General features: G+C 46.6%; 1 protein-coding gene across 3 annotated transcripts in view; it reads left to right on the top strand.

Annotated features, from left to right (window-relative positions):
* Positions 1-17008, top strand: part of PLXNA4 (plexin A4) — a 499413-nt gene that overhangs the window by 16734 nt on the left and 465671 nt on the right. Inside the window, exon 2 of one of the 3 annotated variants that reach the window (XM_042248843.2) lies at positions 8334-8443. The exons of the other annotated variants lie outside the window; for them this stretch is intronic. The gene's annotated coding sequence lies outside the window, so the exon portion shown is untranslated. The remainder of the gene's footprint in view (positions 1-8333; positions 8444-17008) is intronic. 3 annotated transcript variants of the gene reach the window in all.

Raw genomic sequence — 17008 nt, 5'->3', positions numbered from 1 at the left:
ATATATTTATGTAGGTGCACTGCTGGTCTCAGGGAACTCAGTAGCTTTTCCCACTTTATCTGGTGGCATCTTGTTTCCCTGTTTGAGGGCAGAGGGCAGGGCCCGGGGTTATAAGAAGGGAAGTAAGTTTAAACACAGTGATGTGCGATGAGGACCAAAATAGACCGGTTGACAGCACCCAAGGCCGTGCTGCTGGCGTCCCCTCTGCCTGGCTGCGAGTGCTGGGAGGCAGGGGGCTCCAGATTGCGGGGCCACGTGCTCTCTGAGGCTGCCTCTGAGTCTGGGACAGAGGCAGGCGATCCCCACTGCTCCTGCTTTTCTGCCTCGCTGTCCTCTTAAGTGTCATTGTAGAGACTTCCCACTGAACCTGTGCTTAGCTGACTCCCTCAAAGAGGGTAGATGCGAAGATCCAGGAAAGGTGCAGGTACCTGAGCTGTTGACTCTGTGCTCAGTATCGAACTGAGCAGAGGGTCTGGGCTGTTGATGGGCCCTGGGCTGGGTGCTAGAGGAGGTGAGGGGAAGCACGCTTTGCTAAACCCAGGCCTGATTTCACGAGGAGTTCACTTTTGCTCATTCTACCCTCCTTACTCCTTTTTTCTTTTTAATTAAAAATTTGGTGACTCAGATGATAAAGAATCTGCCTGCAATGCAGGAGACCTGGGTTCAATCCCTGGGTCAGGAAGATCCCCTGGAGAAGGGTGTGGCAACCCATTCCAGTATTCTTGCCTGGAGCAGTCCATGGACAGAGGAGCCTGGTAGGCTCCCATGGGGTCCCAAAGAGTCAGGCACTACCAAAATGAAGGACTGTATCCAATCTCTTTTTGGCTGCAAGGGTCTCTGTTGCTGCTCACGGGCTTTCTCTAGTTGTGGTGTGTGAGCTTCTCACTGGGATGGCTTCTTTTGTTGTGGAACACAGGCTCTAGAGCACGAGAACTCAGCAGCTGTGGCCCATGGACTTAGTTGCTCTGCAATATGTGGGGTCTTCAAGGACCAGGGATTGAACTCATGTCCCCTGCATTGGTAGGCAAATTCTTAACTACTGGATCGCCAGAGGTATCATCCTCATTCCTTTTTTTTGTTTGTTTGTTTCTTTAGGGCTTGATACTAGCAAGAGCCATGCTTCGTGGCAAGGACTAAAAAATAAATGGGTTGCATATTTTATTTAATTATTTTTAAAAATTTTTATTGGGCAATAGTTGCTTTATAGTATTATGTTAGTTTCTGCTGTATGCAGCTGGCCTTATAGGGTAAAATGGTATTTTCTTGGCATCTAGTATTGAAGATGCAATAGAAATTCTCTTGCTTTAATTTGAAGATGCCCATGTTTGAAGTGTTCCAGAGAGCTTGAGCGTAAAGCTTGAGAACAGCATGTGGCCAAAGAGAGAAAAGTGACTCCTAAAAATATCAAGCAATATTTCACCAGCACATATTGTTTTGAAAGAATGGCATTTATATTTGAAAATTTAAAAAAATTCTTCAGGCCTGGGTGAGTTTTTCCTAGTTAACAAATTTTGCATGTAACCTTGTCCACATTCCAGACATGAGCCATACCCAGGAACTTCTATGTCAAGATAGCAGGCGTATAGCTAGAATCTCTCTGCAAATTCAAGCTGGCAAGAATTTGTTTGTAATATATGATTTACTGACTTGTATTTTTAACATTTACGTCTCTTATCTCCCTTTAGCTACAAGCTTCTTGAAAGCAGACAATTGTCTTATTTCTTGTTCATTTGCTAAGTTGTGTCTGACTCTCTGCAACCCCATGAACTGCAGCACGGCAGGCTTTTCTGTCTATCACTGTCTCCCAGAATTTGCTCAGACTCATGTCCATTGAGTCAGTGATGCCATCCAACCATCTCATTCTCTGTTGCCTCCTTCTCCTCTTGCCCTCAATTTTTTCCAGCATCAGGGTCTTTTCCAGCGAGTCAGCTCTTCACATCAGGTGGCCAAAGTATTGGAACTTCAGCTTCAGTCCTTTCAGTGAATGAACATTCAGGGTTGATTTCCTTTAGGATTGAATGGTTTGTTCTCCTTGCTGTCCAAGGGTCTCTTGAGAGTCTTATCTAGCACAGCGATTCAAAAGCATCAATTCTTTGCGCTCAGCCTTCTTTATGGTCCAACTCTCATATCCATATGTGACTACTGGAAAAGCCATAGCTTTGACTATACAGACCTTTGTTGGCAAAACGATCTATGCTTTTGAATACACTGCCTAGGTTTATCATAGCTCTTCTTCCAAGGAGCAAGCGTCTTTTAATTTTATGACTTCAGTCACCATCTGCATTGATATTGGAGCCCAGGAAAATAAAGTCTGTCACTGTTTCCACATTTTCACCATTTTTTTTGCCATGAAGTGATGGGACAGGATGCCATGATCTTAGTTTTTTGAATGTTGAGTTTTAAGCCAACTTTTTCACTCTCCTCTTTCACTTTCATCAAGAGGCTCTTTAGTTCCTTTTCACTTTCTGCCATTAAAGTGGTATAATCTGCATATCTGAGGTTATTGATATTTCTCCCTGCAATCTTGATTCCAGTTTGTGATTCATTCAGCCTGGCATTTCACATGATGTACTCTGTGTATAAGTTAAATAAGCAGGGTGACAATATACAGCCTTGATGGACTCAGTTCCAAATTTTGAACGAGTCCATTGTTCCATGTCTGGTTCTATTCCTTCTTTTCCTGCATACAGATTTCTCAGGAAGCAGATAAGGCGGTTTGATATTCCCATCTTTTTAAGAATATTCCACAGTTTGTTGTAATCCACACAGTCAAAGACTTTAGCATAGCCAATGAAGCAGATGTTTTCTTGGAATTATCTTGTTTTTTTTTATATGATCCAGGGTATGTTGGAAATTTGATCTCTGGTTCCTCTGCCTTTTCTAAATCCAGCTTGTACATGTGGAAGTTCTTGGTTCATGTACTGCTGAAGCCTAGCTTGAAGGATTTGAGCATAATCTTGCTGGCACGTGAAATGAGTGCAGTTGTACGGTAATTGTGCCGTCTCACATGCATCTGCAATTCATTTGGCTCCAATAATAGGGTAGTTTGGTTTTCTTCTTGGTTTCCTGAGCCAAAAAAGAGAGGTGCTGCAATGGGCAGATGACAGAGGGCATCACATATAATGAAACCACTTTGAACTCACAGGAAGTGGGAAGTAGTTTCACAGGGAAATCAGCACGCCATGATGTCTGCGTGCTGCTGTGTAATCTTCCGTCTGATCGTAGTTGCTCAGTGACTGTGCATGGAGCATCTCCTGAGTTGTAGTCTTGACCGCAGACTTACTGTAAGGCCTTGGAGGACATAGGAGGACATGGGAAGATCCAGTCACTTCCTTCCCAAAAGGAAAACCCCATTAAATTAGTCTGCTTTTTTGTGGTCTTGGGCTGGAAGGTTCTCAGGTTTCATAAAAGTGAAAAAATAATAAAGATAATATCAAAGTGAAAATCAAGGAGATAAAGAGATTTTTATTTAGGGGCACAGATGATTGCCCCTCGGTAGTTAATGGCCTGCTTTTATGTTTCTCCTTCCTCCCCCACCCCAGTCCTTCCATTTTCTGTGAAGAAAATCTTGAATTCCCAGCTTGTATCAACTCTCCTTCCACTCTTTTCTCTGAGCTACACATCTGGGCTATGCATCTTTGTGGGGGATGTGAACAGCCCTGTGTGACACACGATGGTTCTTTCTCCTCTACTGACCTTCCCACATGGACTGAGAGCTCATTGCTGCCATGAAAGACTGGGTCTGACTCCACATCTGACTTGGGGACAGATGTGTGGAGAAGGTGGGAATCTGCGGGAGGTGGGACACCAGATCCCAGTGTTAGAATTCCCCTGCATCAGAGGAGCTGGGCACAGCCCCATCCCACTGCTGGTCCAGAACTGGGGGGTTTCTAAACTCCTTCCACACTCATTTGATATATATTTTATGTTAACTTCTGCCACCTGGTACTTTATTCACTCATGTGTTTTTTAAACCTAAATTTTGAACTTAGTTTTTGTTGTTCAGTCACCAAGTCATGTCCGACTCTGTGCGACCTCATGGACTATAGCCTGCCAGGCTCCTCTGTCCATGGGATTTCCCAGGCAAGAATACTTGAGTATTCTTTTGGCAATTAGAGTTGTCATTTCCTTCTCCAGAGGATCTTTCCAGCCCAGAGACTGCACCCTCATCTCCTGTATTGCAGGCAGATTCTTTAGTGTTGAGCCACCAGGGAAGCCCTGAACTTATGTTTATCACATTCCGTTTCATCTTGGAGTCAAGTTCGGATCTGTTCCAGCCTGCTAAGATAGTTTTGAATTATGTGTCAGTATCACCAATAGAGACCACACAACTTCTCCCATTGCCTCTCATTTGACCTTTACAAGTCCTAGAGTTTGTTTTCTGCAATTCTGAGAAGTGTCTTCATTCATATCACTGATAAACTGTGGAACTGCAGAGCACCAAGGACAGAACCCTTTGGCATGGCATTTCTTAGAGAGCTTCCCTTATACGTTTGACAAACAACAATTGATTAAAATTCTTTGAAGGCTTCTCAGGTAGTGCTAGTGGTAAGAACCTACCTGCCAATGCAGGAGACACAGGAGACCAGGGTTCAGTCCTTGAGTTGGAAAGATCCCCTGGAGAAGGAAATGGCAACCCACTCCAGTATTCTTGCCTGGAGAATCCCATGAACAATAGACCTGGTGGACCACAGGGTTGCAAAGAATCAGACATGACTGAAGCAGCTTAGCACACACAAGTTCCTCTGGACTCAAGAAGCAATGGAACCACAAGGACCCAGTAAAGACTTTGGAGGCAGACAGACCTGGCCTTGCAACCTGGCTTATGCCAACTGGTCATCCATTCCCAATGAATAGATTATCTGGGGGCTCAGTTTCTAGTGATTACGGATGAATGAGAGCTATAGGCCTTCTCCTCCACAACCTTCCAACAAAGCAAGTATCAGACTGGATTCCATCACACACACGTGTCTTTGTTTGTAAGGAGACTTAAAAGCAGTTGCTCTCCTGTCCTGAAAGCTCAGTGATGACCCTGTCTTCTTGATCCCAGCTAGTGCACCAGGGATAGCAAGTCCCCTCAGCCCCGCTGTGGACATATGAGGCATACAGATAGCAGAGCCCCCAGGCCAGCTCTCTCTAGCTCCAGAGAGTAGCACAAATATTATAATTTTCTTCGTGTGTCAGGAAGTGAGAAAGTTTGGGGAACACTGGCTTAGTGACCATCTTGGTCAGTTTAGGCTGCTATAACAGCATACCATAGAAAGGGTGGCTGGAACAGCAGATATTTTTTCTTAGTTCTGGAGACTGGAAGTCCAAGATTAGGGTGCCAGCATGGTTCAGTTCTTGGTGAAGGTTCTCTTTCTGGTTTACAGGTGATTGCCTTCTCCTTGTATGAGATATATGTATATGATGTATATATTATCTATCATATATATATGATGTATGTATTATATATCATATATATATACACACATATGTGGGGGCAGGGGGACACTTGTTCTCTTCTCATAAGGACACTAATCCTACTCAGGAGGGCTCCACCGTCATGAACTAATTACCTTGCAAATGCCACACCTCCTAATACTATCACACTGGGGGTTAGGATTTCAACATATGAGTTTTGGGAGGACACATTCAGTCTCTAACATGACTCTGTGAGGTTTATTTGAAGGGAGGTTTACTTGAGGCAGAGGCAACAATATTTTGCTTACAGGTTTCAGCTCATCTTCTAGTGGAATCAGAGGACAGAATCATTTGAAAGAAGAAACATAGATCTAATGGGATCCCTAAGCCACAAACCTCCCAGTTTCTTGTGCCATAGAGCAGAGGTGCCCAGACAGTATTTCAGTCCAATTGCCTATCTTTGACACCACTTACTTTTCCACTGAAAAATTATTTCCAACATCTCTTATGCTTTTTAACAAACCCAGTGGTACTGATCAAGATAGTGAAGTTGAAAGACTCAGGGTGGACTCTGATGTGAGTCTTTCAAAAGCCAACTCAGCAACCCTGGAGTGTGTATGCATTTTTGATGTCAGTACTTCAGATGTTGACTAACTGTCCTTGGGTGTAGATTAAAAGTAACTTACATACATTATACCACCCTGTCTACACTGAAGGGTTTTAAAGTAAGTTACAGATGTCATCAAACTCTGGCTCCTTGGCTGTGTGACGCTGGGCATGTAACCCATCCTCTCTGATGTTCGGGTTTCTTATCATTAAAAAGGTAAAATATTATATCACAGAATTACTAGGACAATCAAGTAGCATAATGCACACTGCCTGGCACATATTAAATGCTTATAATATTGCTGAAAATTATTGCCTCCTCTTCAGATACCTAAAACCTGTTAGTTATGATTCTTGGTATTCTATGCTGGATTAAAGCTCTTCAACTTTATTGGCTTATAAATAGTCACACCTGTTTCTAACACTAGACTTCAGTGTGCCTATCGCTTGAGATTGTACATACACATGGGAGGAGCAGAAGGGCAGGTGGCTGATCCCATGGATCCTGGCTCTCCTTCTAAGTATGGCATCCTAGAAAAAGATTTAAAAGTTTCTGTAGGAATTTCTTCATTTTGGGAAAATCCAGGATTTGCCTGGAATTTAAGTTTAACAGGCAATATTATATCTTTGATCTGTGCTCAGCTCAGCCATCCATTTTGCCAATGCACTCCTGTAAACATATATGGTTTTATGTATGTTTCACCTTCAGGGATAACTTAGATAATGTGTTCTTCTTGCCAGGCGGTGGCAATGGTTGCTGTTTTTTTCTAGTTTACCACCGAGACCTCAAGATTTGGTTTAAAGGAGAGCAAATAGGAGACTCTTGGCTTTAACTCAAGGCAGTGACTAGCCATTAATGGATAATTGTTGCCTGGAGCCTACCTGATAATTACGTCAAGCTCTGCAGGATGGAGCATTTGCTGTTCGCCTGCTTCAAGGTCATAAAGCTGACATGGTCTATTGGAGACCAGAAGGGTGGGTCCAGTGTGCATGGCATTGACATACCTGGATATACTCGCCTGAGTCCAACAGGAGATGTTTATGGAAGCAGCCCATCTCAGTTGTCTTCAGTTCCAGGCCCTGGTTTCCTGGTAGGATAGCCATTAGCTAGATTGCAAGGGCCTCTGGGACTTTCCTGCCTGCATTTCACTGTATGTGTCCAGTGACCCAGTCGGAACCCATTGCCCCTACCCAGCCTGATTGGCAGAGCACACCCAGTTTCTCCTGGTCACTCAGTTCTGAAAGCAGTTAAATCTCTGCATGATGATGGACTATTAAGCTCAAAATATGCATTTTCCCCAGCAACATCCTGGCTACGGAGGAAGAAACCACTGGTTGACTGTGGAGAGAGGTGATGAGCCACTGTGGAGAGGGAACAAAAGCCTGGGAGCCTGGGAACTTTCAGTGCATTGGTGGATTTTGAAGAGGATGGAGCTTCTATGAGCGGTGAATTTAGCCAGCTTGGAATGAGATGGTCATTCTAGAGCAATCACACCACAGAAAGACCTGTCACTTCTCCTCTGTTCCCTGAAGGAAAGGAGGCACTTATTGGCAGTATCACCCCCATATCCTTGTCACAGCCATCCGCCACTCCTTGGCCTGTCAGTAGCGACCATGCACCCTGGATTTGCTAGAAACAGACTTCAGATATTCTATGCCATTGCCTGAGCATGTGTCCTGGTATTTTTGGTTTAAAAATAGTCACTATGTAGGTGTAGATAGATATGGACATAGATATGGGATATACATATATCTATATGTATAGATAGAGTGCACACACACATATACATATGTCTATTTATGTATCTGCCTATATCATCGACTCAATGGACATGAGTTTGAGCAAACTCTGGGAGACTGTGAAGGACAGGGAAGCCTGGTGTACTGCAGTCCATGGGGTTGCAAAGAGTCGGACATGACTGAGCAACTGAACGACGTATCTCCAAGGTTATCCTTGGACAAAACTGGGAAGTAGTTGCTTTTCTCCTTAAGAACTCCATTCAGAGTGAAACCTCTTCCTTTCTGCCTCTCCTTATTGTCTTGACATAGGCCCTCGGGGGCTCTAGTTGTATATCTGTGACTCAGGAATTAGTAGGAGCTGCCATTGTGCCATGTCCTGTCGGCCAAGCTTTGTTTCATCTCCTTGCTGAGGAAAGACTTATCTCTTTCTTCTACCAAAATCCTTCTGCCCACCAAATTCTAGTTGACCAGAGAGGACGCTCTCCCTCAGTCTCACCATGTAGCCTTGTAGACCAGTGGGCCCCTGCTGTTTGAACCCTCTCCACTCACCTCTTCTGCCTGCTCTTGTGTCTCCCTGTCCACAGGGAAAGGGACGTGATGGAGGAGCCACAGTAAGGAGTGGGTTGTTGGGAGAGAGACTGTAACACTTGACCCAAAGACACAGAGCTCCAATGGTGGCATTTCAGTGCAGAAGGTAAGATGAAGACTGATGCAGGGGGACTTCTCTAGAGCTTCTCAAACCAGATGGGGAGGCCCCTGACTACCAGCTTTCGGTGTCTGTGCTTCAGACTGGGTGTGGGGCAGTTGTCTCGGGCCCCTCCTTCTGCATTTGATTCCGTGGCCCTGTCAGGAAGCTCTGCCCCTGCGCTGAGGCTGTCACCCTTTGGTTTTCTGATGGATCTGGGGAGGAGACCCTTCCAGCAGTGTTATGAACCTCCTGGGGCAAAACACCGTTAGTTGTCCTGTGGACAGTAGCTCAGGGGCGGCTGAGAACTGCCTCCACCCGAGGCCCCATGCTTCCCTTTATGTGTCTCCTCACCATCACTCCAGGAAATGCTGGCCTTCCGGTGAGCGGGTCTCAGGCACTACCTGAGGCTGGCAGAAATGCACCTCATGGTATAGCCTCTGCTTCCGGGTCATCTGGTGTGGATGCAAGTGCTAGGGATAGGTGTGTAGAGCAGCAGGATTTCTGCCTGTGGGGTAGCTCAGAGAGACTGGCTTTCTCAGAACCAGGAATTAGGAAGACCCTCATTTTCATGGGGGGCCTTACAGCAACCCAGAACCCTGGGTCACACATCCCATCAGGGCCAACAAGCCAATCCCCTGCCTCCTAGCAGGACCACCCCAAGGAGTTTGTCGTGGGCAGTGCCAGCCCCAAGGCAAGATTTCTTTTTCTGAGTCTCTTTCATCTGAACAGTTTCCACCTCACTTAGTATCACTTAGCTGGTGTTGACTTAGAAAACGTTTACAACCTAAAAGTTGAGCGTTATGTTTGATTTGGTGGCAATTTTTAGGACTTCAAGCCTGAGAGACAGCATCTCAAGTGATCCTGAGAGAACTGCTCTGGGGAGGAAAAGGGAGGTGCCAGATTATATAGAAGTTTTGTAACAAAGGGCAGGTAGTCTGAACATCAACAGATTATTAATTAAAAAAAAACCAGATCTCCCAAGTTAAGGAATTTAGTGTTTTTCTGTGTACTGAAGGATGCAACAGTGGGGACTCACTGAAATCATTTCTTTGATATGCACCTCAGCTATTTGCGGGCTAGTATCCTGTGCTTTCACATCCAGAGTTTCCTCAGGGGTCGCTGGGAATGACTGTGGTCTGATGGCTGCTAGAAGTCAGGTACTCTTTCCTTCCTGAGTTCCCTCAGGGCTCACCAGCTCACACTGGTTGGAGAGCTGCAATTGCTGATGACTCTGACATCCTTTGTTTACTGACATGGCAGGCAATATTCCATTTATCACTGGTATTGGGGAAGGGGCTCAGGCACTGAATTGATTTTGTACTGAAGGGTAGGACTCCTGAAATTAATCTCCAGGGAAACAAAAACCCAGGTTTCTTTAGTTCAGAGTTTGCGAGCCCAAAGGGGTGTGTTTTTAGGTGGAGGAAATTCACTGAGGGTATCAGTGCTAACCTGAGCCCCAAGGAGGTGGGGTGGGTTTGCAGGTAATCAGATCACCACTTCAGCTGGAAACCTCATACCTGCAAAAAAATTTCCTCTTTTCACCTTTCTGAGCCTTCCTGGTCTGAGGTGTACTACAAGAAATTGAGGGCTGATGAAGGGCAAAGTCTGTCCCATTACCACCCCTAAAGCTGTCTCAAGCTCTCCAGACCTTTGGCCTCCCAGCACCCCATCTCTGGGGTCGGAGGTACTTCCAGCTACTCTTTATGGGCCAGGAATTTGGAAGAGGAGTAAGAGTAACAGAGAACCTCCAACAAATAACACCTATCATGGCTTCTAGTTTAGAGCAAGTGTTTGCTAAGGATGAAATCAACCCTCCCAGCTTGTTATTTTTCAGTATTTTAAATAAGGGTCGAGGAGTCAGGTCTTCAGCACTGAGGTTCTGGGTAAAAACTTTGCCAGCTGTGATCTGGACAGGATCTCTGAATGGCTTTTCCAGCCCCAATTAACATCCACCCTGCCAGTCCCATTAACTCTCACCAGGAGCTTTCCTGTTAAAGGGAGGAGGCGTGCAGGCACTCAGCTTTACACACACCCTCCACTCGGTTGCATGTGGGACATTGATTTTACACGTTGCTCCTCAGCAAACCTGCTAATAAGATCCTTTTTCCTCCCCCTCCCTCCCTCCAACCTCCTTCAACCTGGCCTGACTCCTGGTCAGACCTTGATTACATGTCTCATTGATTCCATTCAGCTATTTATTAATACACTAATTAGTATGTTCATTTAAAGGAGAGTGACATCGCTTTTTAAAAATAAATGTACAGAGGTGCAGGTTAATGGAAATTTCTGTTTATTTAACATTGACGTCTGGTGTGAAGAGGATTAGTTTTGGATGTTAAAAGGACACTAGGGTTTTTCCTGGGGCTTAAATCACTTGTGCTGACAGTCTTTGAAAGGTGACACCTAGAGTCATATTGCATTTTCCTTGGGAGATCAGAGGCTGTCTCCACTACTCGAGTAGGGAAACTGGAGGGTGTCCGAGAGGGTGTGGAGCTGTCTGTTCCATCTCTCGCAGGAGACTCTGGTTGTGTGTGAGGGTGGCTGGCACATCGTCATTCACAATGGTGAGTCACACTTACTGCTCTGCCTGTAGGGCTGTCTGGAATTTTGTAATTCAAGGTCAGTGAATGGATGGCCATTGCTTTCCTAGTGTAAGCTTGCTCTGTTTGTTCTTGAGTTGCTTATGAATGGTGTGTTAGTCAGCATCAGTGATTTCTGTAACAAACAACACCAAAGATGAGTGGGTTTGCACATTGCCATCCAATATTGGTTCATATGTTATGGGGGGATTTTGCTCTGTGTAGTCATTGATATGAGATCCTCCCCCGTGGCTCAGATGGTAAAGACTCTGCCTGTGAAGTGGGAGACCTGGGTTCAATCCCTGGGCTGGGAAGATCCCCTGGAGGAGGGCATGGCAACCCACTCCAGTTTTCTTGCCTGGAGAGTCAAAGATGCCTGGTGGTCCACAGTCCCTGGGGTCACAAAGAGTCAGACATGACTGAGCAACTTTCACTTTCTAGCTTTTAATGCTAGATTGGGAATTTACCAGAAAGCACCATAGAATTCTTGGTGTTTGGTGAGAACTCCCCAACTTTGAGTCAGAACAGGTGTTTCTGGGATGGGTGGTGGGAATAGAACCCAGCCTGCCTGGCGTGCGTTCAGCTGCAGGCTTGTCCACTATTGGCAGTCTCATCCGTTTCCAGTCTGTCCCCCATCTTCTGGACTCTACCTGCCAAGCAAAACCCCCAAAGGTAGACAAAATGATGGGACATTACAAAAACAAATAAAAACCTCCCTGGAGCTTGAAATGGCCCTAGGCTCATCGGCTTATCATAAAATCCTTTGGCAGTCATCTTGAAGTTAGAATTACACTGTACTCTGAATTAATTTTGCATTAGACTTTAATTTGATGAAAGACCAGGGCTACACGAGCCTAGGACTCCACTTCCTACTCTGACAAGGAAGCGCTGTTCAGCGCCCGGGGCTCTCCAGACCCCTCCCAAACCCCACCGGATTTGGGACGTGGCATTCCTAGAAACTCTTTTGAGCCTTTCCAAAGCGAGGCTTTGTCTGTCTTCTCGCTCTCCCCATCCGCGATCCTGGAGCGAAGCCATCAATTCAAAGGGCTCTGTTTGGCTGGGTGTTTTCTTTGGTTTCACGTTTTGTTCGACAGCATTAGATGCGCTCACGCTCAGACTCCCTGGGGCCCGTGTGTGCGTCAGTGACGGCTTTCTGTCCTAATTTGGTCCGGGTGATCTGGGGATCTGGACTTGTGGTTGCAGAGAGAGGTGCTCTCTGGTTTCTTCTCATCCCCAGAGCTCAGCTGTAAGCTGGGGCAGGGGCTGAAATACAGAGCAGCCTGAAAAACAGAAATCCAGGCAACTAACATACTCTCTTGTCTTCACCTCTGATTTGATGCTTTCGGTGGGTGTTTGTGGAATCCTGATGGCTTTCACCCCTTCCCTGTCTTCTCTGTGCTTTGGGAATGCCTGTCCTTTGGTCCTTCTGCATAGTAGATACAAATCGGAAATCCCGTAACAAACAGCCCCCAAAATCAGTGGGTTTGCACATTGCCATCCAATATTGGTTCACATGGGGGGATTTTGCTCTGTGTAGTCATCGATGTGAGATCAATGACTCACATCATCAGGCAATCCTGGGAGGAGGCCTATATAGAGCTCCCAGCCTCTCCTCTGACCTCGGCCATCCACCTTGCCCTCAACGGTGCCTGCACGCCTCCAGGAGGCCCTGACATAGGAGTTGCTCTGTTGGCCGGGAGGGGATGTTTGTTCAGTGATGTTCAGAGGTCCAGGAACAAGCAGAGATGTAGATGTGGGAGGGGTGAAGGAAAAGACTTGGGTCAGGCTTGAAGGTAAAGACTCGGGTCAGTTGCAGGTAAAGTTCAGTCTCCCCACTTCCTAGCCTGGGCGAGGTACTTAACCCTCCACTTCTTCATCAGTCACATGGAATCCCGATCATTTCCTTGCAGGGTTAAGTGAGGTGAGGCACGTAAAGTGCTCGGCCCTGTGCCAGGCCCAGCGCAGGCATTGTCGAAGAACGTGGCCTCATATCTCTTCCCTTTGGAAAGGATTCTCAGTTTTAAACGATCTCTGTGAACTGGAATTGGGGAAAATACCACAGTGGAATTAACCTGATGTAATTCAGTGTGTTCTTTCAAGAGAGGAAGTATTTGAAAAATAAATGTATCTCTTACGTCACTTGTAAGGAATTGGCATACTTTGGGAATCTCCTGCCTTGAATAGTAGAACCAGCTGGGTTGGTTTGATATTTGACCTGCGTGTTTTCATTTTGTGAATCTCAGGGTTGACCCCATGGTTCCCAAGCCCTGCTTATTTTAAGATTCACCTGAGAAAATTGTAGATGCCCTGGCTTCAGCCCAGGCTGATGTAATCAGAACCTCTGAGAGAGTGTTGGGAGTGGGGGGTTGAGGATGGAGAACCTTCTGGAAAGGGTTTCAAGGAGGATCTGATGATCAGTTTAGGAAACCTGAAGTGAGATCACTGTCTTTGGAGTGCAGGGCATAGGAGGGAGACGTGTTCCTTCTCCCTGCTGCCCACCTCTGCTGAGCTTAAAAAGCTCAAAGCTCAGCACTCAAAGAGTTATCAGTGTCTGCCAGCTTCTGTTCCTGAGTCTAGATGAGTGTCTGAGTTACCTGTGGCCCTTTGGAGGTGACAGTGATGCTATAATCTGAAGATAAGTTTATGAATGACTTCCACTGGCACTGGGCTTTCACTTGGGTGTTTGCATCTGACATATGCATTGGATAACTTTCTCTTTCAGTTCCTACATCCAGCAGTGTAGCGTGGTGAACCCACTAGGGCTGATAGAAGCGGGGGAGGGGTGGAGATCAAGACCAGCTCAAGCAAACCCATGTCAGTGTGATGTCCTTTTCCCTCCCTCTGTCTTATCTTCAGATTCTCCCCAGCTGTGGCCCCAAGGAGGTGTGAGGGGAAGAGGGAGAAAAGCACCAGATTGGGTGTGAGGGTGGGTGTCCCACCTTGACCTTTCCTTGCCTCGCCCTTCATTGTTCTGCTTGGCCCCATTGCCCAGAGCTCCTGCTAGAGCCAAGGCAACAGCTCTCTGCTAATCCTCCCAAGGAAGATGCTTCTGAAGGGTTTTCCTGATGTCCGTAAGAGCCAGTGCAAGGAGGACAGACTCTAGGAAATACACTGGGTGATTTTGTTTTCGTTTCTTTTCTGCTTCTCAAGGATGGGTTTCAGATGTTGTGAGGGACCGTATTTCAGAATCATGCCAGCTTTATTCCTCTTATAGACTCTGGGAACTCAAGGGAGGGACCTTGGAGCCTGAAATCTGTGAATTTCCAAGAATCCTGATGGCTTCTGGCAGGTCAGTGAGGACCTCATTGAGGCAGAGAGTGCTCCAAGCCAGGAGGGCACGCCTCCTGTGACGGGAGCTGTGGATCTGCCCCTGACCTCACGGCGGGGACATGAGACTACATCCCCTTGAGGGGCCTTGAAAACATGGAGTCTTCCTTCTCTTCCCTGGGAGGAACCAGAAGGCTTCACTCTAGCAGACTAGGCAGCCACTGGGTCCTTTTGCTTTTGTGGGCTGATTAAGATGGGAAACAGAGGGTCTTGCTAGGTGTGGCTGAGAAACATTCTCAAGTTTGTTGTTGTTGAGTTGCCAAGTTGTATCTGATTCTTTGAGACCCCATGGACTGCTGCACACCAGGCCTTGCTGTCCCTCGCTGTCTCTCAGAGTTTGCCCAAGTTCATGTCCATTGAATCGGTGATGCCATCCAACCAACCATCTCATCCTCTGTCATCCTCTTCTCCTTCTTCCCTCAATCTTTCCCAGCATCAGGGTCTTTTCCAGTGAGTCGACTGTCTGCATCAGGTGGCCAAAGTATTGGAGCTTCAGCATCAGTCCTTCCAATGAGTATTCAGGGTTGATTTCCTTTAGGATTGACTGGTTTGATCGCCTTGCTGTTCAAGGGTCTTCTCCAGCACCACAGTTTGAAAGCGTCAGTTCTTTGGAACTCAGCCTTCCTTGTGGTCCAACTCTCACATCCAGATCCTCAAGTTTAGCAGTTCTTAAATTGATCCTAAACCAGTGGTTCTCAATCGTGACTATTAAGTGGAAACCCATGAGCTGAAGCACACTTGTGTTTCATTTAGGTACATGGAATATTTCCCCATGGGCAAAATTTAATGATCAAAAGATTGCGTGTAAAATGTGGTTTTTACACATCTGTAGAAATACAGGCATATCTGAGAACATGGATCCATTCTTTCCACATGGCAATCGCAGAGTTGGCTAGAGGCCACTTCCCAGAGGACACGTTCTCCAGCTTGCAAAGCTGCACACGCTCTGCTCAGCTTGCTGTGTTCTCTGTGCTATTTGCCTTCCTTGCCTGGGCCCAGGGTTGTCACTTGATTTTGGGAGCCCTGCCTCCTGGTGTCATAAGAGGCACCTAAAGATCTGTTGTCTAGAAGGCTGCTTCCTGCACCCTCAGAGGTTCTGATCCCATGGGTGCGATTCTGCTGCAAGAAACTACACTTGGAGAGATACTGTCCTAGAGTTCAAGGCACAGTTTCCTATGAGGGTGAGTGTGTGACCATAGAGAGGTCCAGGCAAATCCCACCAAGGACAGCAGCCCCAGGGCTCCCCATCCGCTCAGTGTTAGAAGTTGATGTGAAGGCATCTCGTTCCTTTTTCTCCTCTGGAGCCAGGGGTCTCGGGCGGGGGCACAGCATCTGCCACACAGCTGAGCTCTGCTTTTGCACCTGTCGGTGGAACGTGAAGTGCTGCCTTCTGGGGGGCTCTGCTTAGTGAACAGAACTTGCCTCGCTAAGCTTTCCAGGAGAAATAGAAAAGCCACTCATTCCTCTACTCACTGTTCACAGTGGAAGCCCTGCTCTAGGGCCTGGATGGCTGGACAGGGATTTCTGAAGAAACGGAGAGGTGAAGCCTGAGTGCAGCCCAGCTTGGGCCAGAAGCAAGCAGGGGACGGTTGAACCACACGTAGAAATTCCCTGCTTCCTTCACTGGTCAGGGGCTTCTGGAGGAAACTATAAACTTTACCTGGAGTAGACGGATGAAAATAAAGAGAACTCAAACTTCTTCTGGGCCCAGAGATGGGAGGAGTTAAGAGAATCAGCCAGAATAACCAGAATAACTATGAGGCTCTCTAACGCATGGCCCCTCCTGGATGCTATAATTTTTTGTGGTCCTAGAAGCATCCATTTCCACATATCTGCCTTCAGACCTTTTCTTTGTGGTGCTGCCCTTGGTTTTTTGTTTTGTTTTGCTTCTGGTTACTCTTTATTTTGGGCTTCCCATGTGGTGCTAGTGGTAAAGAACTGGCTTGCCAGTGCAGGAGACGTAAGAGACGAAGATTTGATCCCTGGGTTGGGAAGATCCCCTGGAGGAGGGCATAGCAACCCACTCTGGTATTCTTGCCTGGAGAATCCCACGGACAGAGGAGCCTAAAAGGCCGTAGTCCTTCGGGTCACAAAGAGTTGGTCATGACTGAAGCAACTTAGTATGCATGCACACCCTTATTTTGGGCTTCCCAGGTGGATAAATGGTAAAGAACCCTCCTGTGCAGGAGCCACAGGAGACACCAGTTAGATCCCTGGGTTGAGAAGAGTAAGAAACGGCCACCCACTCTTGTATCCTTGTCTGGGAAATCCTGTGGTCAGAGAAGCCTGGCGAGCTACAGTCCATGGGATTGCAAAAGAGTCGGACATGACTTAGTGACTAACCAACCAACCTGTATTTTATTATCACTTTTACTTGAGTATAATTGGTTTACAATGCTGTGTTAGTTTCTGCTATACAACAAAGTGAACCAGTCATGCGCATGCATGCACTCCCTCTCTCTGGAGCCTCCCGCCCCCATCCCATTCCTCTACGTCATCATAGAGCACTGGGCTGAGCTCCCTCCACTATGCGTCAGATTCCCACGAGCTGTCTACTTTCCACATGCTAGTGTGTATATGTTAGTCCGAATCCCCAATTTGTTCCGCCCCTACATGTCCATTCTCTTCATCTGTGTCCTTATTCCTGCCCTGGAACTGTGTTCAT

Source organism: Ovis aries, chromosome 4, assembly GCF_016772045.2.
Source record: "Ovis aries strain OAR_USU_Benz2616 breed Rambouillet chromosome 4, ARS-UI_Ramb_v3.0, whole genome shotgun sequence".
Taxonomy (NCBI): Eukaryota; Metazoa; Chordata; class Mammalia; order Artiodactyla; family Bovidae; genus Ovis; species Ovis aries.
The sequence above is the reverse complement of the archived record's forward strand: the minus strand, read 5'-3'. Positions and strand labels throughout refer to the sequence as shown.